At 45.8% G+C, this 27835-nt stretch overlaps 1 protein-coding gene across 3 annotated transcripts in view; it reads right to left on the bottom strand.

Annotated features, from left to right (window-relative positions):
• The window catches only part of FBXO34 (F-box protein 34), a 78686-nt gene that overhangs the window by 12999 nt on the left and 37852 nt on the right, over nucleotides 1–27835 (bottom strand). The window contains exon 2 of one of the 3 annotated variants that reach the window (XM_068254401.1): nucleotides 5439–5484. The exons of the other annotated variants lie outside the window; for them this stretch is intronic. The gene's annotated coding sequence lies outside the window, so the exon portion shown is untranslated. The remainder of the gene's footprint in view (nucleotides 1–5438; nucleotides 5485–27835) is intronic. 3 annotated transcript variants of the gene reach the window in all.

Here is a 27835-nt window from a genome sequence, read left to right on the forward strand (position 1 = left end):
TGTAAATCTATTTAAAATTGACCAGAACACACAGGTGTGCCACCATGTCTAGGCCAGATGGAAAGATGTAGGGGATCTCCTAAAGAAAATATTGAATCCATCAAATATCTTCATGCAAAAAGAGGGGAAGCGACTCCTAGCAGGTAACATTGAAACGAAACAAACAAAAAAAAAAAAAAAAAAAAAAACACCTTGGAGAAAAATAGATCATTGGTTTTGAAGGCCAAGTGTCAAGTGACATACATTTAGGCCCCTTTTCCACGAGTGTGGTGCAATTTCTTTGCGGAAAATGCATAAACGAATTTGCATGCGAATTTTCATGCGTTTGTGTATCTTTGTAGGTATGCGATTTTAACCATATCCGTGCCTGTGTGCTTTTAAACTAAACTGTATGCGAATTCGCATGAAAATCCGCATAGCAAAAAAAAAAAAAAAAAAAAAAAAAAAAAAAAAAAAAGGCATGCAAATTTCCAATTAATTACATTACATGCGAATCGCACACTAGCCTTGCAGTGTGCGAATTCTGATGGCTCTGCAGTGCAGATTTTTCCTGCACAGTAAAAAGTTCAGTTTCCCTGACAAGTGGAAACAGGCTCATTGACTATTATTGGCTATGCAAATCTGCATGCAGAAAACGCATGCTGATCCGCTCTAGTGGAAACGGGCTCTAAAAGAAAATAAATAAATGGGTTAACTGCTACACTTAGTTTTCAAGCATGTATCCATAAACAGAAATGTTTGAACCAGTCCTGTAAATAACTCTGGATCCATTGGCATGTCAGTCTATCCCCTGATCTCTGTTTGGAAGGGGAAGGGGGGGGGAGAAGGAATGGACAAAACATTTTTCATGACTCTCACCCACTTCTGATTGTCCTAGTCATCATTCACTTAAAAGGCAATCTGAAGTAGTGGCTGGATAGTGTACTGGTTAAGGGCACAGCCTTTGACATGGGAGTCCAGGGTTGGAATCCTGGCTAGGGTCAGTACCTATAGGTAAGGAGTTCAAGGCAAGACTCACTACTAAGGGCTCGTTTCCACTATCGCAAATCCGCATGCGTCCAACGCATGCGGATTCGCACATGTAATGCAAGTGGATAGGCCTGTTTCCACTGTACCGTTGAGGTGCGTTTTTTTCAGCGGTGAAAAAACGCACAAAAGAGCCGCAGAATTCGCCTGCGAGTGGAATGCATGAGAATCGCATGCAATGTATTTGATAGGGAAATCGCATGAGATTTCCCCATGCGTTTTTGCCGCGAAGTCTCATAGGTACCAATGTAAATTCACACAGGCAGTGACATGGTTAAAATCGCATATACCCTCACCTATGCGAATTCGCGGCAAAAACCGCATGGGGAAATCGCATCCGCATGCGATTTCATCAGCGATGGAATCCAGGCGATTCCGCACCGCAATAGTGGAAACGAGCCCTAACACTACAGGGTGGCCTCTTGCGCACACCCCAGTGGCTGCAGCTCTTAAAGAGAAACTCCAACCAAGAATTGAACTTTATCCCAATCAGTAGCCGATACCCCCTTTTACATCAGAAATCTAGTCCTTTTCACAAACAGACCATAAGGGGGCGCTGTATGACTGATATTGTGGTGAAACCCCTCCCACAAGAAACTGAGTACGTACTCCTGGCAGTTTCCTGTCTGTGAACCTTGTTGCATTGTGGGAAATAGCTGTCTACAGCTGTTTCCAACTGCCAAAAATGCATGCAGCAGCTACATCACCTGCCAACAGTAAAAATGTCACCATGTAATAAATGTCAGAATGTAAATCAGGGATTGAAAAGATTTTACAATGGCCAAACACTGACTAGCGTAGCTCCGCCCCCACTTCAGTCTCCGAGCCGCGAGACTGTTAGACGGCGTGATCGCCGTCTATTTACACAGTACAGCGCTGCGATAAAATACACACGGTGTGTGGGGGGGGTGCGATAAGACCCCACCAACAGAGAGCACTTGTGTGCTGTGTGGCCCTGCAGCTTGGCCTTAAAGCTGCAGTGGCCAATTTTGAAAACATTGCCTGGTCTTTAGGGGTGGGGTTTGGGTTTACCACTGTGGTCCTCAAGTGGTTAAATAGAACAGAGGAGGGGAAAAAAAACACACACACACACACACACACACACACACACACACCTTTTAATAATAATATAGCCACTACCAGTTTTCTTTAGGAAGTAAATCTATCATCTGCCTTGTGGATGGCTGGCTTTGGTTTTCATGGACACTTCAGATCCTGGAACAAGCCAGAGAAATACCACTACCACCGCATGAAGAGGGCCTGATGGCAGCTTGTACTGCACTCGGCATATGGGGTGGGGGGAGGCAGCTTGCCATGGCCAAAGCTTTTATTTCACTAGTGTAAATATGCAGCTCATGCAAGACAACATATTAAAAGGCTGTGATTATACAACCTGCAATTCCTTCAAGAGTGAAAGTTCTCTCCAGGGTGCGGCAGTGACCTCCCCAAACTATTTGCACACTTAACGTGTCAGAACAGAATTACAGCAGCTTTACACAATTTTTGAATTTGTTTACATAATCATAACTCTACTACGATGGATTCTTAGAACATGAAAAACAATGTGCTCAGCAAGGTTCCTGCACACAAGAATAGAGGGGAAAATAAAACCTGAGGGTATCCAGGAAACCATACTGACGGCCCATGAAAGATGGCAGAGTGCCACGAACACATTAGAAGGGATCATGTGTCAGGCACGCTCTCGTCCTGCACTTTGATATGGAAAGCCTCGCCTGGGTGCCACTTCTGCTCGGGTCTGTTAGCTTTAGTGAGGCGTTTGCTGTTTAAATGCCTCTCCCAACACATTTACTTCACAGTTGGATTTTTCAACAGCTCAGCAAACTAACTTTTTGTCACTAGGAGAACCATCATGGCTGCACAATCCTTCACATGAGAAAACCCCAACACTGCCTTGGCTGTGCTCGCCAATGCTTTTCCCCAAAAAGCGGACTTTGAATGGGTTGACCCTGAATGCTCGAGGTGCGATATCCACTAAACACTGCACCAGGTGTAAACCAGAACTTCCTCAGACACATGGTCTTCAAAGCTGTGAGAGATGGTCCACTCTGAAAGACCTCAGCAGAACGCCCATCAGTGCCCAGAGGAAGGCCAGATAGTACTTCTACTTTCGTCAACACAAGCTTTGTGCTGCTGTAGCAACTGGAAATTCCTGGATCCCTGGTTCTCGTTATAGGATTTTACTGTTACGGAGTTAATAATCATCCGGGTCATGGCTCCAGAACACATTGTCAGTAGGACACCAACCTGAAACAAGCATGGGGTCGTAAGAGTCAGAAAAGACTAGCAGTGCCCTATGTGGCGGCGTCAGATTTCCTTACGACCAATGGACCCTAGCCAGTCTATCCTCAAACCCTTGGCGAGAGTTGCAGTGTAGTTCTGGATCACCTGTCTGTTGGTGTGCCGCCGCCTCCTATGTCTCCTCTACATTGCCTACAGGTGCACCTGTACCCAGTGACCTCACTGCATGTACAATGGAGAGACGCGATCCTAAACTAACACTGTAATCCTAACAATGGGCTAGGAGGGTGAATCCTGGGAGAGGGGGGCCCAGTAGGCAGAAACGGAAATCTGTGTACAGATGTGTGGCAGCAATAGATCGAATCTGATCAGAGGGATCTGGTAGATAAAAGATGTCACAGCAGAAAGAATAACCAGGGCCATCTGCCAGACATTTTCCCTGCAGCGGTGTCCCTTTATCAGCAGAATTCTGCTCACATGCAAAAGGAAACCCTAATGCTGGGCATACACTATTCGTTTTTTACTTATCAAGCTGCTGATGGCTCGATTGATAATATCCGACAGGTCTGATAACCCGCCTGATAGATTCCCCGCTCGATCCCCGCGGGCGGACAATAGCGGGAATCGATCTGGCCGCGGCAGGAGTCGATCCGGCAGCTAATCGAGCCGCCAGGTCGACCCGTGTATGCCCAGCATTAGGGCCGTTTCCACTATCTGCGGTGCGATGATTGCATCCAAACTGCAGCCAATGTAATAGTTTCCATCAATGTGAATTACTTTCCAGATGCAAATAAAATGGATAGCATGCTGCAGTTTTCCACAGCACGCATCAGATTCCCATAGCGGTAGTACTGAATCGCATCCCATGACGGAAATACCCACGGGTGTATGCGCCCAGTGGAAATGGGCCCTAAATAGGCGAGTAAATTAATGAATACCTGTTGGAATTTAATCGATGACAGTCAACCTGACGAGAAATTACATGGTGTGTACTTAAAGCCAATGGGTACCGCTATATTAAAAAAAAAAAAAAAAAAGTCAGATACTCACCTAAGGAGAGGGAAGGCTCGGTCCTAATGAGCCTTCCCTCTCCTCTTCCGGTGCTGCACTGGCTCCCCCGTTCGCGTCCGCCGCCGCAGGGACTTCGGGAGCACTCGGGCTTCCGAAGACGGGCCGCTCCATACTACGTACGCGCGAGCGCGTCAGAGGGCGCTCGCGCATGCGTAGTATGGAGCGGCCCCGTCCTCGGGAGCACGAGTGCTCCAGAAAGCTCCCTTCAGCATGCGGAAGTGGCAGTATTTGACCGAACTGGTCGAATACTGCCACGGGGGATCCTGCGCGGGACCGGGCACTGGGAGAGGAGAGGGAAGGGAAGGCTCATTAGGACCAAGCCTTCCCTCTCCTTAGGTGAGTATCTGACTTTCTTTTTAGAAACGGTAAACATTCACTTTAATGTGCATCTTGCATACCAGCAAGAAGGTCACATGATCTGCATTTTCCCTTTGCCACACCATCCAACACTATGTTACCGTCACAATGGGAACGTCGACGTTCTGTATTTACTACACCTCATAAGCTGAGATTCTCTGCAGCGTTTTCCCAGCGATCTAATGGTGCCAGCGCCACACCTTTCCTACTTTTTAATACGTTACATAGATAAAAAAAAAAAAAAAAAAAAAGGATTCTTACGTAAGAATAAAAGCAAATTATAAAGATTCTTCTTAAATAATTATACAGGTGGAAACAGGCCGACTGTTAACCTAAAAAACTATTTACCAGTGTGTGAAAATGCTCAGTAAAAACCTATACCATAGAGAAGGGATGGTCATTGAGATGCAAGTTGTTCCAAGTCGATACGGGATCATGGAGATTCCGTAAGCATGTATATTCAGCTTGGAAGGAAAAAAAAAAAAACAACAACAAAAAAAACCACACAAGCACACACAATGGACCAAGCCAATTCCTCCTTGGCATGTTTCTATTGGCCCATTTTAAAAAGGAGCTTCAACCCCAGATTGAACTCCATCCCAATCAGTAGCCGATACCCTCTTTCCCATGTGGAATATTTATCTTTTCTCAAATAGATCATCAGGGACAAAAAAAATAAAATAAAAAAACAAACACACAAATAGATAAATACTTGCTCTACTTACATAACACATGTATTGCACTGTCCACGTTTTGATTGAAGTGATTTCTCTACAGGGAAAAAAGAAAATCCTTAGCATTTCCCATTTTAAGTGTGGCCATTTTGTTTTGTTTTTTTTTCTTTCAAACTCAGCACACATATGATCTCAACTATTTGTGTAACAGTTTATTTGCCGCACACTTGACAAGACAAACAACATTTATATTGCGATTTTCTCCTGGCGGACTCAAAGCGCCAGAGCAGCAGCCACTAGGGCGCGCTCTATAGGCAGCAGCGTTAGGGAGACTTGCCTAAGGTCTCCTACTGAATAGGTGCTGGCTTACTGAACAGGCAGAGCCGAGATTTGAACCCAGGTCTCCTGTGTCAGAGGCAGAGCCCTTAACCATTACACCATGCAGCCACCACCTGAGCTGAGAGGTGCTATCATAGTTTGTAATGCAATATACCTCTTTCTAAAATCAATATTTATTAACACCGTTATAAAGCAATGGTATGAACACCTCCCCGTCCTTTCGCTTAAGATAGCATAGCTTTGGGCAACGCCCCGCTATTACGCAGCACATCCATCTCCATTCCTCCATCTTATGCTTGGCATATATGGTTTGTTTCTCATCAATCGAGCCGCTGATGGCTCGATTGATAATATCAGACGTGTCTGATCACCGCAGCGGATCAATTCTGCGCTTGATCCCCACAGGCTGACAACAGAAAAAACGAGCGCCCCCAGGGACCAACGTGAATCGATCCACGCGGACACGCTAGCGGCTCGATTCCGGCGCATAAACGCACCGTGTATGCCCGGCATAACATACTTCACACATACACATCTACAGCATTCATCACCCGTTCCCTGTCTTGTGTGCCTCCCCCCATATCTACTAAAAGGTACACATCAGATCACGCGATCTATTAAGCCCTGCCCCTCTAAGTGGACTCAACAAGATGGTTCCATACGTTTTCACCACAATCATACAAAGTGTTCATCCTGTTAATCCATTCAGTCAATGTTGGCGGAGTAGAGCTTTTCCAATTTGAAGCTATCACAGATTTGGCCACGGCTGTTCCAGTTTCTTTTATAAGACAGCAACCTATGCAGTCATATTTATCAGCAAAGCTGAGGATAGCCTCTGATGCTGTTAGCTTAAAACGTTCTTTCAACTAAGTGCTTGAAAAATGTATTTCCTTCCAAAAAAGGTTCAATTACAGGGCAGGACCACCACATGTGCACAGCTGTACCTCCTCCCTGGCCACATCTCCAACATTTAGCCCCACCCTGGGCATATTGACAACGTATAGGTGTTAAGGTGAACCTAAAGCCGGGGGAAAAAAAAAAAAAAATGAGATTAACTCACCTGGGGCTTCCCTCAGCCCCCTGCAGCCAATCGGTGCCCTCGCAGCCCCGCTCTGACGCTCCAGGACCTGCCGGTGAGCACTTCCGGTTTGGCCGTCACAGGCCGACAGGCATGGGAACGCGAGTGAATGTTCCCGTTCCCAGCCTGTATATCGCCCCCTATGCTGCTATTGCGGCCAGGTGAGTTAATCTCATTTTTTTCCCCCGGCTTTAGGTTCACTTTAAGTACCATCTAGCGACAGCTTTAAACTGGTGTGGCTATTTTGAAGCCAATCCTGATGTAATTTCTTCCCTTACTCTCCTCTGCCTGATTTGCCCACCCTTCACTATAGAAAGTGCATTGTCTCAGCATGAGAAATATTAGCCAATGAGAGAGGAACCGAGGTGTGGGAGGGGAAACCAGGAGGGGAAAGGGACTTCAGCCAATCAGGCTACATTAGTTAAGTCAGAGGAAGTAGAGAAGCAAAAAAAAAGGGCAACCCAGCATGCCCTGCTACTTCCTTTTTGTGTACCAAATAAGAGTCAGGTAAACTGGAGAATGATCATTTATCAACAAGTAAGAGATTTTAACTTTTGGATTGCCTGGTTAGCATCCTTATTACTTTACTAGATTAAAATAAAGAATTGATTTTTGATTTTATGCCTGACAGTAAGGGCTCGTTTCCACTATCGCGAATTGGCATGCGGATTCGCACATGGTATGCAAGTAAATGGGCCCGTTTCCACTGTTGCGTTGGTGATGTGCGTTTTTTTGAGCGGTGAAAAAAACGCACAAAAGAGCCAATGAATTCGCCTGAGAGTGGAATGCATGCGAATCGCATGCAATGTATTTAATAGGGAAATCGCATGCGTTTTCCCCATGCGGTTTTTGCCGCGAATTCGCATAGGTACCGATGTAAATTCACACAGGCAGTGACATGGTTAAAATCGCATATACCCTCACCTACGCGAATTCGTGGCAAAAAACGCATGGGGAAATCGCATCCGCATGCTATTTTATCAGCGGTGGAATCCAGGCGATTCCGCACCGCAATAGTTGAAACGAGCTTACTCTTTAAAAATGGACTGAGCAGTCCCCTAAAAAAAAAAAAAAAAAAAAAAAAAAAAAAAAAGTCACTTACCTTGGGCCTCCTCCGGCCCACCGTAGGCCGTAAGGTCCCCCGGTGTCATGCTGCCCCCTCCCCGTATCACTCCAGCGTCGGGCCAGCTCTTACTGAGCTTTGACGCCGCTCGTCATCACAGCGGCCGGCGTGAGTCCTGCGCATGTTTATACAAATGTTCAGCTTCTTATACAATTTGCGGAATCCTGTATGAACCTGGAATTATTTGAATCTCCTTGACTATCTTCAAAATAGACAGAAGGCATTTGATACTTTGCATCTTGTTCTGCCATGTTGTAAGGCTAGGTTCACACTACATCAGATTCACTGAAGTGCGTTTACAGCATATCCCGAGTAGGTACGCTGTGCCCCATCGCAGTGTTCAGCGAGAGGTTCATATACCACCGATGTGGATCAATTTTTTTTTTTTTTTTTTTTTTTGCTTAGATGAAAAAACTAGCCTCATGGAACCAGTGCTGTGGAGTCAGAGTCGTGGAGTTGGAGCAATTTTGGGTACCCAGTCAGTGAGTAGTTGGAGTTGTATGACTTTTGTACAAAAATCCACAGCCCTGGTAAGTACTAGACTAAGGAGTCGGAGGTTTCATAAACTGAGGAGGATTTTTGTACCGACTCCACAGCTTATTTTCACATCAAAGCAATTACAAAAACACAGCCAAAACAGCAAACAAGTGGGTAAAGAAGCAGCAAATACAAATCCTGGAGTCAGCTTTCCCACTTTTCACAAGTGCATCCATTAGAGCAGAGTTCTCCAACCCTATTCTCAAGGCCCATCAACAGCACATGCAGGTGAGGTAATCCGTGTCTCAGCAGAACTGATCATCTACCTCTGGATTTCCACAAAACACGCACTGTTGGGGAACATAAGGGCTTGTTCACACTGGAGTTTTTGGCCTTATTTTAAGCGCGGGCGATTTTTTTTTTAAAATCGCTCCCCAAAAACCGATTGTGCAATGAATGGCAATGAGAAGGTTCATATCAGTGCGCTTCGTGCGCTGTGCGTTCAGCAAAGCAGTGCCTGGACTGCAAAAATTAAAAAAAAAAAAAAAAAAAAAAAAAAGGTGCAGCGAACAGGGAGGCTGGGCAGCATCTTTGTATAAATCTTTTTCAGGGAGGGTCTTTATAAAGAATAAAGGCCATGCTGAGAATCCCCCGTGAAGAGATGGACTAACCTTAAACCTGTCAGTAATGTCAGATTTCTACTACCTACTGTAAGTGACAGCAACATAGGAGAAAAGTAATTTAGGGCTCATTTTACTCTGGACGGAATATACTTATCTGTAAGCAATTTAAATTAAGATTTTCGCAACAGTTCCTAAAGGACAACTGAAGTGAGAAGAATATGGAGGATGAAATATTTATTTTCTTTTAAATAATACTAGTTGCCCGGCAGCCCTGCTGATCTATTTGGCCATAGTAGTGTCTGAATAACACCAGAAAAAAAAAAAAGCATACAGCTTTTGTCAGACACCTGATCTGCTGGGTGCTTGTTCAGGGGCTATGGCTAAAAGCATAAGAGCAGGGGTCTCCAACCACCGGTCCGCTGCCCACTGCCAGTCCGTGGGTCTCCCCACTCCCCCTGCAGCCGCTTCCTTCAACATATTTCGGGCATGGAGGGAGGGAGGAGGGGTGGGGGGTGGGGCGGGTGACAGTGAACAACTAAACTCGCTATACTGGGGTAAGTATGGTACCTATACTGGGGCAACTAAACCTTGCTATAAGCCAGCCCCTGCCCCCCCCCCCCCCCCCCCCCCGAGCGACAGGCTAAGGGAAGGTTCTGGGTCCTATAGAGCCTCCCCTCTCCTCTCCTCTCCCGAGCCTTCTCCAGCTCCTCCGTTTGAATCCCCTGCCGCAGGGAACTTTGGAAGTCTTCAGGAGCTGAGTCCTCCTGAAGACAGGCAGCTTCATACTTCCTGTGTGCGAGAGGGTGCAGTATGGCGCAGCCCATCTTAGGGAGCACTCCGGCTCCCAAAGCCTCCCTTCAGTGGCGGAGACAGCAGAATTTGACCAAACTGGTTGAATATTGCTACAGGGGAGCCAACGCAGGAGTGGGGACCAGGAGAGGAGAGGGAAGGGTCTATATGGCCAAGAGCCTTTCCTCTCCTTAGGTGATTTTTTTTTTTTTTTTTTTTTTTTTTTTTTTTTTTTATACAAACTATTCCCATTGACTAAGTTTTTTTTTTTGTTTGTTTTGTTTTTTTTTATTCTGAAAACGCTTCAGGCCTCTTCCACGGGCAGTTAAACTGTGTGCTAAGCAAGCAGTTACCATGCAGCAGCGAGAAGTTGCCAGGCAGCAGCAAGAGTTTGAGAGGCATTTCACTGCCTATCAACTGCCTGTGGGAAAGAGGCCTTAGGGCCCTTTTCCACAGATGGCTGAACAGTGTGCTCAATAAGCAGTTGCCAGGCAGCAGCAAGCAGTTGAGAGAGTTTGACAGTCTTTTCACTGCCCATCAGCAGCTCATGGAAAAGGACCCTTAATACTTGCGTATTGAGATCAGTAAATTTGGAGTTGATTAGTGAACATATTACATTCCACCTTTCCTGAGCGACAATTATCGAGAAAAAAAAACTGCAATTCCTATCAAATTTCTTTTAAAAAAAAAACGATTTCTGTTGAATTGGTGTAAAATTGAAACTTTTAGTTATAACGTATGTGGCCAATTTTAACCTCGCTAGTGACAGGCCGCCAGTCATGATTAATTCTGATAGCTTCTACTGAATAGTCTGGCATGTGTTGATACAGTGACTAGGTAGGATTTTGTACAGCTCAGTAAATAATCCACAGCTCCTTCACTCACTGCCTCCTTGATTTTCCGGTCCGCCCAGATTCATATTTTGAACGTTGACAGATTTACTCTACTCAATCAATTTTCTTTGTCTTTTTACACATGTTGCGGTTAGCATTGTTATGGTGCAGACCTTCAGATAAACTGGCTCATGAGAGGCACGTACAGCCTAAAGGTGCATACACACATCAGACTATAGTCTTTGGAAAATGAAAGATCACAGACTTATCTTACCACCCTTCATGTAGCATGAGAGCCATACCTACACAGTCTTTTCTATGGAGCTGAACTCCCCATCAGAAAAAAAAAAAATCTTTGCAAGATGCTGCACACACACAAAAGATCAGTATCTGCAAAAGATCGGTTCCTGCCAAAAATCCATTCCTGCAAATTGCAATGATAGTCTATGAGATCTGCAGATCATCATACACACATGATTTAACTGACATTCATCTGCAGATCAGATCCACCAGGATGGATTTTCAGATCTGCAGATGAATGTCAGTTAAATCATGTGTGTATGATGATCTGCAGATCTCATAGACTATCATTGCAATTTGCAGGAATGGATTTTTGGCAGGAACAGATCTTTTGCAGATACTGATCTTTTGTGTCTGTACAGCATCTGTGTGTGCAGCATCTTGCAAAGATTTTTATCTGATGGGGAGTTCCGCTCCATAGAAATGACTGTGTACAGTATGGCTCTCATACTACATGAAAGGTGGTAAGTCTCTCTCTCTCTCTCTCTCTCTCTCAAATAGGCATAAAGCAGGGGAGGGGGAAGAAGTCCCCTTTCAAACTTTGCGAAGTCAGATAGTCAGAAAGAGTGACAAGGACACAGAGTTCTGCAAATTTATACTCCCGCCAATAAAGGCTCGCACCCGTGATGTGTTTTTCTCCAAATATCTTTGTTGTGATAGCAGATAACATGGTTTAAGTTTAAACGTTTAGTGATGTGCTGCGATCACGGCCGTTATGGCGGATCCCATCACAGACTATCGCTCCAATCTCCATAGACTCCAGCACCAATTACCACGATTGATTAAAGCACAGGTGTCAAACACAAGGCCTGGGGCCCAAATGCAGCCCTCACCATATAATGTGGCCCTCTACAGCTTTATCTATGCATCATTGTAAGCAGTAAAAGAACCACAGCACACTGCCTTTCTATCCAGAGCAGCACACTGGTGACAGGTTTTGGTTGAAACCCACGGGACCCCACAGCAAAACAAACATGGGGCCCCCTTTAGGGATCCAAACCCCCTTGTGTGGCTGGCACCTGACCCCCCCCCCCCCCACACACACACACCTTACCTAAAAGACTATGGGGAAAAGAAGGCCAGCATCAAGCCTTGGGCCACATTTCATCTCGACCCTTTTTATCCGAAGCAGCACTGGGGCAGGTAAAAAAAAAAAAAAAGTGAAAATTTAACTGCTTCACTGCGTTACTCTGCAAAATGGAGGGGGGGAGCTAGCACTTAATGTTGGCTATAGCTATGCCACTTAGTTTAAGATCTAAAATTTTATTGAACAGTCTCAAACAGGTTGGCCCATGACAAAGGGACTCCAAGCACCTCTCATGATTAGGCTTTTAAGCCAGACGACTTCCAACAAAGTCATGCTATGACCCCTCTGGAGGAGCCTCTTCCAATGGCCATGCGTGTCACTTCCTCTTCCTGCTTCATTCAGTGATGCACTTCTCTAATAGAGAAGACAGGGGTGACCCAGAAGTTATAACATAGCCAAGATGGCAGCCACAATTTTTAAATTGAAAAATCGAACGAAAGCCATTTGGTGTTGAAGGGCGATTCAGGCAAATGAAAGAGGAGAGCAAAAGCTACAGAAAGGTATGCATCTTTAAGTACTTTGCAGTACTGGTCGGAGTCTTAAAGAGACACTGAAGCGAGAATAATTCTCGCTTCAGAGCTCATAGTTAGCCCCTGCTAAAACGCCGCTATCCCGCGGCTAAACGGGGGTCCCTTCACCCCCAAGCCCCCCCCCCCCCCAAAAAAAAAAAAATCAATGACCAAACTGGTCGTAGATTTTGCTGCTCCTAGAGGCAGGGCTGCAGCCATTAGCCCTGCCTCTAGTCGCATCCATCAGCGGCGCATCGCCGCCTTTCCCCCGCCCCTCTCAGTGAAGGAAGACTGAGAGGGGCGGGGGAGAGGCGGAGATACGCGCTAACAGACGAGCGTGGGGCAGGGCTGCGGCGGTTAGCCCTGCCTCAATCAGGAAGAGATCCCCAGCTGCACGGAGGGGATTTCGGTGGGGTGGTGGGGGGGGGGTAAGGGACCCCCGTTTAGCCACGCACACATGCCCCTGCTAACTATGAGCTCTGAAGCGAGATTTATTCTCGCTTCAGAGTCTCTTTAAAGGCATGCCTATGAGAGGTGCTTGGAGTCCCTTTCAACTCAAGTCACATAAGGTGCCAAAATTTAAGTCTGACACCTCTGGTATAAAGTCTCATTGGTAGTTTGTTCCTGCGGTACGTGATTGAGGAAAAATGATCAGGGAACTCTCGTTCGGTGCATCTCCATCGCCGTGGGTCCATCTTCTGGCAAGTATGTAGCTTAAGCAGTGTTCTCCCCAGAATTTGTTTCCAGCCGGGTGCCACGAAATAGTAGCCGGGTGGCACGAAAAAGCAGCCGGGTGGAATGAAATGAGAGCATGCAGGGCCGGTGGTTCTGTGCACAACTCTGCTTACAGCATAGGAGGAGGTGAGCCGATGACAGCCGGGTGCTCACCAAAACTAGCCGGGTGGAGCACCCAGCTAAAAGAGCCTGGGGAGAACACGGTTAAGGTCTCTTTCACATTAGCTAGCGCGTGCACAAACCATATTTTGTGCAAGCGTTCTGACTAAAGGTGTGACGTCAGTTGCGGTGCGATGCTGATCAGCGGCAGTAGTTCTAATTCACCCAACGGGAAAATTGTGGCGCCGGATGATTAAAAGCTCCCAGATGCATTACAAGTTGGAAAGGTAACAAGTCAAATAGACTTTGATGTTACCCCTCGTATCGCATCCTAGGAGCGATCCCTCAAAAACCGCACAGATCAGCTCCTAGTGTGCAAGAGCCCCACGTCCTGAGACAGTACAACACAACCTCCAGCACCTGCAGTCTTCCAGATGAAGCTCTCAGATGCTTCTCTGCATAAAATACACATTAATATTGACGCTGCTGTAATGCTATCCTGTGATTTTCTAAGAATAGACACTACAATCAATGTTGCAGTAATGATATGCTGCACGATTTATAAGCAAAGCAGCCACTCGTACCGGCTTCTAAAATAAGCAGGAATTAGTGTGAAGTATTATTTGACCACATTGAAAAGGTCACCCAGTCTAGACAGAAGTGAGTGCTGTACGCGCCTCTTGTGACACAAAGCGGCTTCCCCACCATTTCAGGAAAGAGCCAGACCCACAAGTGAATGCCTTTGCTGGCCATCATTCAGAGCAGCACACCGCAGAGATGGGCATGGCAAGAAACAGGAACAAAGTGCACAAAGAAAACACAAAAAGCTACTGTAACCTTGTAAACATGTCCACCTATTCATGCACTTAATACACAAAGAATGAAGGATTATCATACAATATGTATCAGCCTCCTCTCCCCCCCCCCCCCCCCCCCCCCGGTTGCATTTGGGAAAGTCCATCTCCACGCCCAAATCTAAATATACCATTTAAAGAGACTCTGAAGCGAAATAAATTTGCTACATTTACCTTGTAATTCACTTCAGAAGTCTCATCTGCACTAAACCGCCGCATCCCCGCCGAAAAACGAGGGCTGCAGACCCCCCCCCCAAATCCCCAGGAAGGAATCTGGCCGGCGCTTCCTGAAGAGGCAGAGCTCTCTGCTGTAGCTCTGCCTCTGATGTCAATCGCGGCGCATCGCTGCCTCTCCCCGCCCCTTTCACTCTTCCTTCAGAGAGGGGCGGGGAGAGGCAGCGATCTGTGCGGTGATTGACGGCAGGAGAGGCAGAGCTATAGCTCAGCCTCTCAGGGCAGCACAATCCACAAACAAGTTGGTCGAGGATGTTTGCCTGGGGGTTTGGGGGGTCTGCAGCCCTCGTTTTTCGGCAGGGATGCGGCGGTTTAGTGCAGATGAGACGTCTGAAGTGAATTATAAAGGTAAATGTAGCAAATTCATTTCGTTTCAGAGTCTCTTTAATGAATATCAAATGACCAAGACAAAAACTGACACCAGCTCCAATTACCCTTTAATTTCGTACCATAAGTAGTTATTTAAAGGACCTCTGTTGCAAAAATTGCTTTTCTCCTATGTTGCTGTCGCTTACAGTAGTTAGTACTTTACCCACTCCATAGCCCTGCAAGAGCTGTGGAGTTGGAGCAATTTTAGGTACCTAAGCTGGAGTATGGTTGCGTCATAAACTGAGGAGTCGGATGATTTTTGTAACCACTCCACACCCCTGGATTTTACAGTCACAATAAACAGGCCGGCAAGCAGACAAGCATGTGGAGCACTTAGGTCATGAAGCAGGTACTCCCACATACAAGTAGCGTTTCCGCAGTATACGGCAGTTTGATTGTGCATGGTAATCCTATCATGCACAATCTCGTTTTACCAGTTTTTGGGGGCAGGGCGACAAAACAGTAGGGATGCGACACAGCGGCAAGCGTACAAACAGCGGCAGGGATAAGTAAATACTCACTTCCCGAGTCCTGCACGCTGTACTGGCTTCATTCTTCTTCCTGTTCTTGCGTCACATTTCCTGAAACAGCGCCTTCTAGCCACTATTACAAGGAGATGATGAAAGACACCCCCAGCTCTCTCCACTGCAGGCACCTATCCCTGGCTACCTAATGCTGCGGCTACCTGCTACTGGCTGCACCTATCCCTGGTTACCTGCTACTGGCTGCACCTATCCCTGGCTACCTATGCTGCGGCCACCTACTACTGGCTACACCTATCCCTGGCTACCTATGCTGCGGCCACCTATTACTGGCTGCACCTATCCCTGGCTACCTATGCTGCGGCCACCTATTACTGGCTGCACCTATCCCTGGCTACCTATGCTGCGGCCACCTATTATTGGCTGCACCTATCCCTGGCTACCTATGCTGCGGCCACCTATTACTGGCTGCACCTATCCCTGGCTACCTATGCTGCGGCCACCTATTACTGGCTGCACCTATCCCTGGCTACCTATGCTGCGGCCACCTATTACTGGCTGCACCTATCCCTGGCTACCTATGCTGCGGCCACCTATTATTGGCTGCACCTATCCCTGGCTACCTATGCTGCGGCCACCTATTACTGGCTGCACCTATCCCTGGCTACCTATGCTGCGGCCACCTATTACTGGGGTTGGTGGCACATTACTTAATGTAAGAGGGGGGCCCGGGTCCAAATAATTGTACAATACTGTATACCGTGGCATTTTTGGCGGTTATCTCACAACAATCCAGTGTTATGAAGCAGGTACTCCCACCCTCTGCCAGAGTACACATACTCACAAGAACAATCCACTTTACTTTCACAGCAGCCGCTTACATAGCCAGAGAAAGAGGGTGTACACCACATGAAAGAATCTTGGAACCTGCTAATAGGATGTAGGAAAGGGTGAGTAATGGAGATACACACTTTCCCTTGGCTCCTCAGGAATAACTGAGCAGCGTTCCAGGGGAAAGGTTTACATGCCTCTGTAGTGGAGCCAAATAGTCAAAAAGCTTATTGATGCAGCATGGCAAAGGCAGCATGCAACTCCATGTCACTGTGCAGAGCCAACATAATGCAGTCAACATTTCATCACAGTTCCTAAACACACACCTTCAAACACTAACTGTATTCCTCTGTATGCTTTATTATCCCACCCCCTTGTTCACATTATAGAAGTTTGTGTAACAATTTAAAGAGACTCTGTAACAACAAAAACCTCCCCTGGGGGGTACTCACCTCGGGTGGGGGGAAGCCTCCGGATCCTAATGAGGCTTCCCACGCCGTCCTCTGTCCCACGGGGGTCTCGCTGCAGCCCTCCGAACAGCCGGCGACAGAGCCGACTGTAGCTTCAATATTTACCTTTGCTGGCTCCAGCGGGGGCGCTGTGGCGTCGGCACGGAAATAGACGGAAATGCCCGATCTCCGTCGGGTCCGCTCTACTGCGCAGGTGCCGGAAACTTGCGCCTGCGCAGTAGAGCAGACCCGACGGCGATCGGGTATTTCCGCCTACTTCGGCGCCGACAGCCATCAGAGCGCCTGCGCAGGAGCCAGGAAGGTAAATATTGCGTCACGGCTGTACAGAGGGCTACAGCGAGACCCCCGAGGGACACAGGACGGCGTGGGAAGCCTCATTAGGATCCTGAGGCTTCCCCCACCCGAGGTGAGTACCCCCCAGGGGCCGTTTTGTCGTTACAGTTCCTCTTTAAGCACGGGCGATTTCCAAATTCGCCCTGAAACCACTTGTGCAATGATTCTCTATGAGAGAGTTCATATATGAGTGGGTAGTTTGCGATCCGCTTAGAAAAGTGGTGCTTGGGCCATTTGAGGCGATTTGCCTCAATGTAAAGTATATGAAAGAATGCAAAACGCTCTCAAAATTGCTTTGGCAAGAGATTGCGTGAGCTTTTTATCTTACAAAAAAAAAAGCCCACAAAGACGAGCGAACGCGCAGAAAATAGCTAAGCAAAAAAAAAAAAAGCACGGAAATAAAAAACCCACCGCGGACGGACACGCAAGCCAAACGCAATGTGAACAAGGCAGGATATACATATACATCCACCCGACTCAGACTCCTCAGTTTTATGAAACCACCGATTGATTCCTTAAAGTGAACCTCCGGACTAAAAATCGACTCAGCAGCACTGAAAAGGCTTTGTGTTTCTTTAACAGTTTCACAGAATCAGAACTTTGTTTATCTTATACAAGCCTCATTTTTAGCTGCACAGAAGAAAACTGCCCGGGCTTTTTTCCCCTGATGCTGTGCAAAGCATGATGGGATTTCTGATTTTGTTGTTCTCGTTCTGCTGTTTTGGTGCATTTTTTTTACATTTTGAATTTGACATTTGAAGCCTAGCGTGTGCAGCTGGGAGGGGTAATCAGGACACAGGGTAGTTGAAACTGTGTCTCCTGCTCCTTGTCACCTCCTTTCAACCAAAAAGATGGCTGCCCCCATGACAAAGATGGCAGCCCCCATGAATCACAAACATTTGCCTGTTCTTTTAAAACATGGTGGGTAAGAGATTATATTACCTATCTATTCTAATTAACATAACTAATGTAACTTGATGACAGTATGTTTGTTTAGGCTGAAGTTCCCCTTTAACGCCAACTTTACAGCATTGGTTAAAGGTATCCTTTCACACAACTGAAGTGAGAGGTAAAGGAAAGCTGCCATATTTCCTTTTAAGCAATGCCAGTTGCCTGGCAGCCCTGCTGCTCCAATCACACACCAGAAACAAGCATGCAGCTAATCTTGTCAGATTTTACAATAATGTCAGAAACACCTGATCTGCTTCATGCTTGTTCAGGGTCTATGGCTAAGGCCTGGTGCACACCAAGCATTTTTGGTAGAGTTTTCAAAACTGCTGCCGCCAGTGAAAACGCTTGGCTAATGTATCTCTATGGGACGGTGCACACCAGCAGTTTGAGGTTATTAGCAAACCACAAACGTAGCTCCTGCAAGATTTTTGCAGTTTGCAGATGCATTTCTGCCTCAATGTAAAGTATAGGAAAAGCTCAAACTGCTCTGAAAACCGCTAGATCAGAGCGGTTTTGTTACAGAAGCTGTTCAGTGATTGCTTTTATTGTAACAATATTTGTAATCTGCTACACAGAAAACGCACCACATAACGCTAGGCAGGTTTAGGCCCCATTCACACTAGTGCGCTTTTCAGGCGATTTCTGCATCGCTGGAAATTGGTAGCGTTTTGAAAAGCGCTTGTGCAATGTAAAGTCTATGTGGCTGTTCGCTAAAAAGACGCAAAATGCTTAAATGAGATTAGCTGAAACGCAAACTCGTAGCCTGCACTATTTCTGAGCAATTCGCTCTTCAATGTTAAAGATAGGAGCGCTTCAAAATCGCCCCAAAAGCGCTGGGCTATTCACATTCCTCAGCGTTTTTCAAGCGCTTTTACTCAGTAAATATTGCAGATTAGCCACAAGACAGAGTAGATTACCCATAAAACACCTTTTTCCTGGCTAGCGGCCATTTCCTGTATGGCAGAGCTAAACGCAAAACGCTGGAAAACACTATCCCATACAGTGAAAAACGCTCAAAACACTGTTGAGGAAAAAACGCCAGAAAAATGCTCAGAGTTTCCATTTAGCAATTTGTAGTGTGAACAAAGCCTAAACATGCCTAGAATCGCTCTGAAAAGCTGCTTCAAAAACCTCTAGTGTTTTGCGGATCTGCTAGAGGTTTTTGGTGTGCACTGGGCCTAAAAGTACTAGAGGCAGAGGATCAGCAGGGCTGCCAGGCAACAGATATTGCTTAAAAAGAAATAAATATGGCAGCCTCCATATACCCCTCACTTCAGTTGTCCTTGAAGTCACCTCTGCAGCGAAAGCACCACAGTGACAGACACCTACACCTCAGAATCAAGTCAATCATTAAGTGGCAAGAGTCATCCTGCAAGGGCTTCTCTTATAAACCTGGGTGTTGTGCAATCAGCAGGTGGAGGAGGAGAGGATACATTGCAGGATTGGCATGACCAGGCGTATGAGATCTTCATGCAGGCACTATTACAGCTCCTGTACGGTGCCAGGTGGCAAACATTCAAGCAGACAACCCAAATACAAGAAAATTACCAGTGAGAACAAAGATAATTGGCCAATTACACTAGAAATAGTTGTCTTCACAGAACAGCGTCCCAATGTTACACAACAGGAGGAAAGAAAAAAAAATCATATCTCTTAGCAGAACTGTCAACTGAGCATCTATAATGGAGAGGTCTGATAGTAAACCATGTATCTAGTAATTGGCCAGCATTCCTTCACGCGAGACCAGTTTTAAAATAAATTGCCCAATAGAGACATTTTCCATAATATTCAGAAATCTCTATTAAAGAGGGATTCTCATCCACAAAATCAAAATTCACTTTACCTACTGCTCTGTTTATTAAAGGAATACTATCGATTCACATTTTTTTCAATTTTGGGCCGGTTCACATCACAAATGCGGATGGCCATGCGTGCGGACCACAACGCGTACGAACGCACGCCATCCGCGTTTGTGTGCGTTGCGTGTCTGATCCCATCACTGAAAAGTGAATGGGAGAGCCGCGCGTTTTTGTAAAATCTGCGTGCAGCGTGCGTTCCCAGACCGCATGCAGTGTGAACATCACAGCGCACTCTATGCACTGTCTGATGTCGTGCGTGTCGGCCTCCTGCACGCGTTTCCAAAACGCGGCTGGAAACGCGTGCAGTCTGAACGGGCCCTGACACAGGAATTGTTTGGGAAGTGCTGCTAAGTACTGGTGTATACATTTTAGTAGCAACTTCTTTGTTTACCGTTAGCAAAATACATTCAAAGTTTACTGACCGCCAAAACTGACAGCTGACTGAGCCATGAGGAGAGGGGAAATTCCCCCCACACTTGAACAGTTAACTCTATGTGTAGCTCTGTGTGTGACAGAGAGAGACAGGACACAGGAGCTGCAGCTGTTGGGAGCTCTGTTTCTGACTGAAGTGTCTGAAGAGAGCAGAGGAAATGTAACTAATTCTCACAGCTTTTTCATATTGTTTTTGCTTTCAGAGTTTGATATGTTTGATATTTTGCTTTCTGTAGTCTGCTTCAATGCACAGCCAGAGTTGCAGATCAGACACCCCTTCTGCAATTGATTTGTCCCAATATAGCTAAATCCTACCCTCAATAAATTACAGCTTTTGCCTCTGATATTTAACATGAAAAGTAGGAAAATGTTTACACAGCTACTTAGACATTATTTGCACACTGTCTTTTTAGAACACTTGGGGATCGATAGTATTCCTTTAAGCAGCCTTACCCTGCATGGAAAGCACTCCAATCTATTCAGAAAGGTTTCTGCTGTAATAAATCTCATCTGTCAGCCTGGCTCTATTTGGTACATTGCCGATGAGAAGGAAGCGTGTCATCACCCCTCCCACATTCCTGCTCCTCAGTGATTGGGTCAGGGCAGTTCAGTGTGACATGAGGAGGAAATCTGATCTTGCTGTGCTCACTTTTACAAAGCAAGCTAGAACAGATTTTAGGAGGAAAAAAAAAAAAAAAAAAGTGTAAAGGGAGAAAGTGACATCAGTAATGGCTTCAGTCAGAGAGAATCAAGATGGCAAAAGCAAGGCACAGAATTCTCTTTGCTGTATAAAATTCACTGAAGCCAAAACGTGGACAGTACAATACATCTGTTACGCAAGTAGTGCAAGTTGTTCTCTACTTCTATAATTTTTCCCCCCTGGCATAGTATGGCTCACCCTGCTACTTTAAGGCCTTGTTCACACTATACAGGCTGTGCAAGAATGCCAAGTGTTAGTGCACAGAAAGCATGCTGCTCTGTACAACCCAATGGCAGTGCCAGCTCTGCGCTGCAATGGATATCCCAATGTGCTGCTTTCAGAGATTCTGGATAATGCCCTTTTTCCTTCTAAAGGAGCCCTGGCTACCTGCAATTAGTTCAAACCTTGACCAAGGTTCACACTCCAGCTCCATGGAGGTGTCAGAGACAGGCCATCAGACCAATGAGTTTAAAGGATACCCGAACTGACATGTGACATGATGAGATAGACATGTGTATGTACAGTACCTAGCACACAAATAACTATGCTGTGTTATTTTTTCTTTCTCTGCCTGAAAGAGTTATATATCAGGTATGCAAGTGGCTGACTCAGTCCAGACAGGAAGGGACTACAGTGTGACCCTCACTGATAAGAAATTCCCCTTTTTACCTCTTTCTTGCTATCAGAAGCCATTTCCTGCTAGGAAAGTGTTTTATAGTTGGAATTTCTTATCAGTGAGGGTCACACTGTAGTCACTTCCTGTCAGGACTGAGTGAGCCACTTACATACCAGATATTTAACTCTTTCAGGCAGAGAAAGGGAAAAAGGAATACAGCATAGTTATTTATGTGCTAGGCACTGTACATACACATGTCTATCATCACGTCACATGTCATTTCGGGAATCCTTTAACCACTTGCCGACCGCCTACTTCATATTGGCGGCGGCAAAGTGGCAGCGCCAGGACCACATAACGCAGATTGGCGTCAGGTCCTGGGGCACTCTCTGGCCGGGGATCGCGCGCTGGGATGCGCGCGCAGCCGCCAATAGGCTCCGCCCACCCGCGGCGTCAACCCGCCGGCCAATCGGAAGCGCCGGCGGGTTGTTAACCCGACGATCGCCGGATAGGAAGCGTATAATACGCTTTGTAATGTTTACAAAGTGTATTATACAGGCTGCCTCCTGCCCTGGTGGTCCCAGTGTCCGAGGGACCACCAGGGCAGGCTGCAGCCACTCTAGTCTGCACCCAAACACACTGATCTGCCCCCCCCCTGCCCCCTGATCGCCCACAGTACCCCTCAGACCCCCCCCTGCCCACCCCCCAGACCACCGTTTGCACACAATCACCCCCCTAATCACCCATCAATCACTCCCTGTCACTATCTGTCAACGCTATTTTTTTGTTTAGTCCCTAAACTGCCCCCTGCTCCCTCCTGATCACCCCCCCACCCCTCAGATTCTCCCCAGACCCCCCCAGACCCTCCCCCCCTGTGTACTGTATGCATCTATCCCCCCTGATCACCTGTCAATCACCCCCTGTCACTGCCACCCATCAATCAGCCCCTAACCTGCCCCTTGCGGGCAATCTGATCACCCACCCACACCAATAGATCGCCCGCAGATCCGACATCAGATCACCTCCCAAATCCATTGTTTACATCTATTCTCTCCTCTAAACACCCACTAATTACCCATCAATCACCCCCCATCACCACCTGTCACTGTTACCCATCAGATTAGACCCTTGCGGGCACCCAATCACCCGCCCACACGCTCAGATTGCCCTCAGACCCCCGCCTTATCAATTCGCCAGTGCAATATTTACATCTGTTATTCCCTGTAATAACCCACTGATCACCTGTCAATCACCCATCAATCACCCCCTGTCATTGCCACCCATCAATCACCCCCTGTCACTGCCACCCATCAATCAGCCCCTAACCTGCCCCTTGCGGGCAATCTGATCACCCACCCACACCAATAGATCGCCCGCCGATCCGACATCAGATCACCTCCCAAGTGCAGTGTTTACATCTCTTCTCTCCTCTAAACACCCACTAATTACCCATCAATCACCCCCTATCACCACCTGTCACTGTTACCCATCAGATTAGACCCTAATCTGCCCCTTGCGGGCACCCAATCACCCGCCCACACCTCAGAACGCCCTCAGACCCCAGCCCTGATCACCTCGCTAGTGCATTGCTTGCATCTATTTCCCCCCTCTAAGCACACCTTGAGACACCCATAAATCACCTCCTGTCACCCCCTAGCACACCTACCCATCAGATCAGGCCCTAATTTGCCCCGTGTGGGCTCCTGATCACTCGGCCAAACCCTCAGATCCCCCTCAGACCCCCTTCCGATCACCTCCCCAGTGCATTGATTGCATCCATTTTCCCCTCTAACCGCCCCCTGAGACACCCATCAATCACCTCCTGTCACCCCCCTAGCACTCCTATCCATCAGATCAGGCCCAATACATCCTGTCATCTAAGAGGCCACCCTGTTTATGACCGTTTCCATAAAATTTGCCCCCTCATAGACCACCGGTCATCAAAATTTGCAGATGCTTATACCCCTGAACAGTCATTTTGAGAAATTTGGTTTCCAGACTACTCACAGTTTTGGGCCCGTAAAATGCCAGGGCAGTATAGGAACCCCACAAGTGACCCCATTTTAGAAAGAAGACACCCCAAGGTATTCTGTTAGGTGTATGATGAGTTCATAGAAGATTTTATTTTTTGGCAAAAGTTAGCGGAAATTGGATTTTTGTTTTTTTCACAAAGTGTCATTTTTCACTAACTTGTGACAAAAAATAAAATCTTCTATGAACTCACCATACCCCTAACGGTATACCTTGGGGTGTCTTCTTTCTAAAATGGGGTCACTTGTGGGGTTCCTATACTGCCCTGGCATTTTAGGGGCCCTAAACCGTGAGGAGTAGTCTAGAATCCAAATGCCTCAAAATGACCTGTGAATAGGACGTTAGGCCCCTTAGCGCACCTAGGTTGCAAAAAAGTGTCACACATGTGGTATCGCCGTACTCAGAAGAAGTAGTATAATGTGTTTTGGGGTGTATTTTTATAAATACCCATGCTGGGTGGGAGAAATCTCTCTATAAATGGACAATTGTGTGTAAAAAAAATCAAATAATTGTCATTTACAGAGATATTTCTCCCACCTAGCATCTGTATGTGTAAAAATACACCCCAAAACACATTATACTACTTCTCCTGAGTACGGCGGTACCACATGTGTGGCACTTTTTTGCACCCTAAGTGCGCTAAGGGGCCCAAAGTCCAATGAGTACCTTTAGGATTTCACAGGTCATTTTGCGACATTTGGTTTCAAGACTACTCCTCACGGTTTAGGGCCCCTAAAATGCCAGGGCAGTATAGGAACCCCACAAATGACCCCATTTTAGAAAGAAGACACCCCAAGGTATTCCGTTAGGCGTATGGTGAGTTCATAGAAGATTTTATTTTTGTCACAAGTTAGCGGAAAATGACACTTTGTGAAAAAAAACAATTAAAATCAATTTCCGCTAACTTGTGACAAAAAAAAAAAAAAAAAACCTTCTATGAACTCACCATACTCCTAATGGAATACCTTGGGGTGTCTTCTTTCTAAAATGGGGTAATTTGTGGGATTCCTATACTGTCCTGGCATTTTAGGGGCCCTAAACCGTGAGGAGCAGTCTTGAAACGAAATTTCTCAAAATGACCTGTGAAATCCTAAAGGTACTCATTGGACTTTGGGCCCCTTAGCGCAGTTAGGGTGCAAAAAAGTGCCACACGTGGTATCGCCGTACTCAGGAGAAGTAGTATAATGTGTTTTGGGGTGTATTTTTCCACATACCCATGCTGAGTGGGAGAAATATCTCTATAGACAATTGTGTGTAAAAAAAATAAAAAAAATTGTCATTTACGGAGATATTTCTCCCACCCAGCATGGGTATGTGTAAAAATACACCCCAAAACACATTATACTACTTCTCCTGAGTACGGCAATACCACATGTGTGGCACTTTTTTGCAGCCTAACTGCGCTAAGGGGCCCAAAGTCCAATGAGCATCTTTAGGCTTTACAGGGGTGCTTACAATTAGGCACCCCCCAAAATGCCAGGACAGTGAACACACCCCACAAATGACCCCATTTTGGAAAGTAGACACTTCAAGGTATTCAGAGAGGAGCATAGTGAGTCCGTGGCAGATTTCATTTTTTTTGTCGCAAGTTAGAAGAAATGGAAACTTTTTTTTTTTTTTTCTGTCACAGTGTAATTTTCCACTAACTTGTGACAAAAAATAAAATCTTCAATGAACTCACCATGCCTCTCACTGAATACTTTGGGATGTCTTCTTTCCAAAATGGGGTCATTTGGGGGGTATTTGTACTATCCTGGAATTTTAGCCCCTCATGAAACCTGACAGGTGCACAGAAAAGTCAGAGATGCTTGAAAATGGGAAAATTCACTTTTGGCACCATAGTTTGTAAACGCTATAACTTTTACCCAATCCAATAAATATACACTGAATGGTTTTTTTTTATCAAAGACATGTAGCAGAATAACTTTCGCGCTCAAATGTATAGGAAATTTTACTTTATTTGAAAAATGTCAGCACAGAAAGTTAAGTCATTTTTTTGACAAAATTCATGTCTTTTTTGATGAATATAATAAAAAGTAAAACTCGCAGCAGCAATCAAATAGCACCAAAAGAAAGCTGTATTAGTGACAAGAAAAGGAGGTAAAATTCATTTAGGTGGTAGGTTGTATGACTGAGCAATAAACCGTGAAAGCTGCAGTGGTCCGAATGGAAAAAAAGGCTCTGGTCCTTAAGGGGTTTTATGACTGCAGTCCTTAAGTGGTTAAAGTGTACCTGAGGCTACAGGATAAACTTCTATATTATTACAATGCGGTTTAACTCAGCAAAATAAAAAAAAGGATTTTCAGGTATACAAGTGACAGCTTCTGTCTTGTGGGAGGGGGGGGGGGGGGGGGGAAGAATATAGTAAAGCTCAATGATAAGCAAATTACAGCCATAAAAAAGAAAAAAAAAAAGTTTTCCTGGAAGAAAAAAAAAAAAACAAAAAAAAAAAACATTCTGAGGGCAGGTGAGAGATAGAAAAGGTAAATAGTTCTGCATTGAGTAGATAATGTTTAAATAGAAAAAAAAAATGGGATATCTAAGTCATTTTTAGGAGTAGGAGGATAAATACAATTGCTTATCCCTGTTTAATTATACCTTGGGTTCTAGATTACAAAACCAAAATGTGAACTTTGAGGCACTGAATATTAGGTGATACAACTAAAGCAAGCAACCCTGTCAGATAAAAACACGTGTATGGCTCTAGCCTTGTACATACACTGACTAGACTGTTCTGGGCTGAGTGCCATACAGACGCGTTTTGCTGGTATGGAGGGCGATGAGGGACATTGGCACACAGCACCAGAGACTGACTTTCAGTGGGAGGAAGTGAACGATGTGCTCAGAGTTGGTCCTGCACTTTAACTGCCCGAAGACGCCAGGGAGAAACCCCTGGGAAAATGTGTAGCAATAAAATATAGAAACTAGCAAACAGCTGCTCTCCTTGTCATCTGTGGATCAGCTGTCAACTGTGCTGCCCACAAGCACGGCTACTGCGGCTGTCCTACCACTAAGTAGTGGTTACAACCCAGTTGAATATCTAGTGCAGCAATCTGAGCTGCTGTATTTCTGCCTTGGAAAATCAATCAGCTGTAGCCAGAGATCCGGAACACTGGAGGAGCCAAGCTAACCATCAGCCACAGACTACCATGAAAAGCTTCATCTCCGAAAGAAGAGAGGGACACAAGCTTCATGCTGGTAACCCATACTAATTCTTCTAGACAACAAAACCAGGAGAGATCATTTCTTAACTGTACACTGAACATGCACCAGTTTGTCTTTCCTAGGTTCCAGCACTTCAGATCTCTAGGTGGTGCATTGGGATGGCTGCACTCAAGCTAGATTCTTGACTCTACACTAACAGGTATACCAGCCTTTACGGCCACTTGAAGTGAGAGGGATATGGAGGCATCCATACTTCGCTCCAAGGAAGATCACATCCTTCCTGCACATGCATAGAGCCCAAACTTGCGCAAGAAAGTGTACATCAATACAAGAAGATTGCATACCTTAGAGGAACTCCAGTTAAAATAATGTAATAAAAAAGTGCTTCATTTTTTCCATAATTATGTATAATTTATTTAGTCCGTGTTTGCCTATTGTAAAATCTTTCTTCTCCCCGATTTACATTCTGACATTTATCACATGGTGACTTTTTTTTTTTTACTGCTGGCAGGTGATGTAGCTGCTGCATGCTCTTTTGGCAGTTGGACCCAGCTGTAAACAGCTATTTCCCACAATGCAACAAGGTTCACAGACCGGAATCTGCCAGGACCATGGTCCTCAGAGTTTCTTGTGGGAGAGGTTTCACCACAACATCAGCCATACAGAGCCCCCCAATGATCAGTTTGCGAAAAGGAATAGATTTCTCATGTAAAAGGAGGGGGGGGGGGGGAATATCAGCTGCTGATTGGGATGGTTACCGTTGCTCTTTAACCACTTCACCCCAAAGGAGTTTTTACCCTAACGGACAAGAGCGATTTTCACCTTTCAGTGCTCATCCCTTTCTTTTGCCAATAGCTTAAATCAGAAGGAAATGATCTATATCTTTATTTTCACCACCAATTGGGCTTTTTGGGGTTGATATTGGTTTTCATTAATTACTTTATTTTCTATGCATTTTAAAAAGGAAGAACAAGGAATACAAAAAAGGAACACTTTCTCCAATTTCATCCCCTATATTTTAAATATAAACACTGCTACTGTGCATAAAACTCACACATCTTTATCTGCCTATTTGTCCTGGTTATTACAAGATATTAATTATGTCCCTAGTACAAAGTATGGTGACAAA

This window comes from Hyperolius riggenbachi, chromosome 9, assembly GCF_040937935.1.
Source record: "Hyperolius riggenbachi isolate aHypRig1 chromosome 9, aHypRig1.pri, whole genome shotgun sequence".
NCBI lineage: Eukaryota > Metazoa > Chordata > Amphibia > Anura > Hyperoliidae > Hyperolius > Hyperolius riggenbachi.